Raw genomic sequence first — 2,104 nt, forward strand, 5'->3', positions numbered from 1 at the left:
GCCCAGGAGGTGAAGGTTGCAGTGACCTGAGATCATGCCACTGCACTCCAGCCTGGGTGACAGAGTAAGACCCCATCTCAAAAAAAAAAAAAAAAAAAAAAAAAAAAAAAAAAAAAAAAAGATAAAATATAACAGAAGTAAAAGTAAATGTTTGCATTTGGATTATTATAGAGAGGGAAATCTGTGTTGTTAGAGTAACTTGATTTTGGTGTAATTCATGACAGTCTGTCCACAGCGGCTGTATGTTAGCTAGTTATGCATAGAATCCTTTATTAGTTACACAAAAACCTATTGTATTCTGAAGGAGAAGGAGCAGGATTATAGGAGTATAACCTCAGAAGGAAGTATAACCTCACATACAAAGAAGAGTTAAAGGAGCAATGCATATTTAGTTTAGAAAAGAGAAATTTGGGCAAACTTAATAGTTGCTCTGGTCCATATGTCTCTAAAGGAGAAATCCAACCAATGGATGAATAGAAGTTTCAGAGCTGAAATTTAACAGTTTGAATTGTCAAACAAAGCAATTAGCAACCTCAAAAATTAGTCACTCACAACACACTTTCATGTTAGAAGTAGCACTTTTACCTCACATCTTCTGATGATCAGTCCAGCATTCTCTGTGCTACACCACATTGCTCAATCGCTTTGTTCCTCCTTAATCTTTTTTTTTTTTTTTTTGAGGATGCACAGGAAACATTCAATAAATTCAAGAGGAATTCAGCCTCACAAATTATGAAATATTGAGAAATCATTCATCATGTAAAAACTGGATATAAAAAGAAACCTTTCCTTTGGAGATAGCCTCTTCAAAAAATAAAAAAATAAAAACCTACAGCCAAGCCAATAAAATGGAGCACATATCTCAGCAGAATTGCAGACAGTTATGCTGGTATTACTACTTTTAGTTGATGTTGTGCTGGACCTTGAAATCAGTCCAGTAAAGCAAGAAAAAATATATATAGAGAGATAAAACCTAACAACTAAAGTAGAAAAATAAGAGCCATTATTGACAGATTATGTGATTGCCTATGTTAAAAGGGAAAAGAATAATATTAAGTACTTTGGACTGAACAATAACTCCCAAAATTCGTATGTTGAAGTTCCAAATCCCAGTGTGACTGTATGTAAAAATAGGATCTTTAGGAAGTATCATGAAATTATGTTGAGAGATGGCAGGGAGGAGACAGAGAGAGGAGAGAGGAAAGAGGAGAGAGAGAGGAGAGAGAGAAAGAGAGAGAGACAGACTGACCAACCTATTTGTTGGTCTCCATCATGTAAAGACATGAGGAAGTGGGCATTTACATACCGGGAAGAGAGCTCTCACCGGAAGTTGACCATGCTGGCACTCTGATCTCAGACTTCCAGCCTCCAGAAATATGAGCATATAAATTTCTGTTTTTAACCTCATTTATTTAAAATTAAATGAATTTGTAAGCCATTTGGTCTGTGGTATTTTGTTATGGTGGCCTGAGCTCATTAAGGCAGATTTTGGTACTGAGAAGTGAGGTATTGTAATTAAAAACAAAGAAACAAAAAGCTAAAAATGTGAAGCAGCTTTGAAACTGACAAATGAGTAGAGGCTGGAAAAATTCTGATGTGCAAGCTAGAAATAAGGTTGTTAAGGGTGATTCTGGTGAGGTGTCATTGGGGAATGAGGAACATGCTATTGGGAAATGAAGAAAAGACAACCCTTGATATGAAGTGGTGAAGAACTTGGCAGAACAGTATTCTAGCATTTTGTGGAAGGTAGAGCTTGACAGAGATAAAATTAGGTATGTATCACTAAGACCTGTAATTAAAGTGTTAAAGTACACAGGAAATTTCATTCTTCCTGACTGCTTACAGGAAAATGCAAAAGAGGAGACTTGAATTGAAGAAGAAATTGTTGAGGAAAAAGGGACCAGAGCTTGGAGATTTGGAAAATTCTCAGCCTATCCATACTGCAAAAATTAGAAAACTTGTGCTGAAGAGAATCCTGAAAGTGTGGCTGAACAATGATCTGATAAAGAGATCATGAATGAGATTCATAGACTATATCAGCCATCTTAACAGAAATGAGGAGAGAGACTGGATTATACTAGAAGACACACTGCCACTGAGACTG

Source organism: Mandrillus leucophaeus, unplaced genomic scaffold (assembly GCF_000951045.1).
Source record: "Mandrillus leucophaeus isolate KB7577 unplaced genomic scaffold, Mleu.le_1.0 Scaffold597, whole genome shotgun sequence".
Lineage (NCBI taxonomy): Eukaryota > Metazoa > Chordata > Mammalia > Primates > Cercopithecidae > Mandrillus > Mandrillus leucophaeus.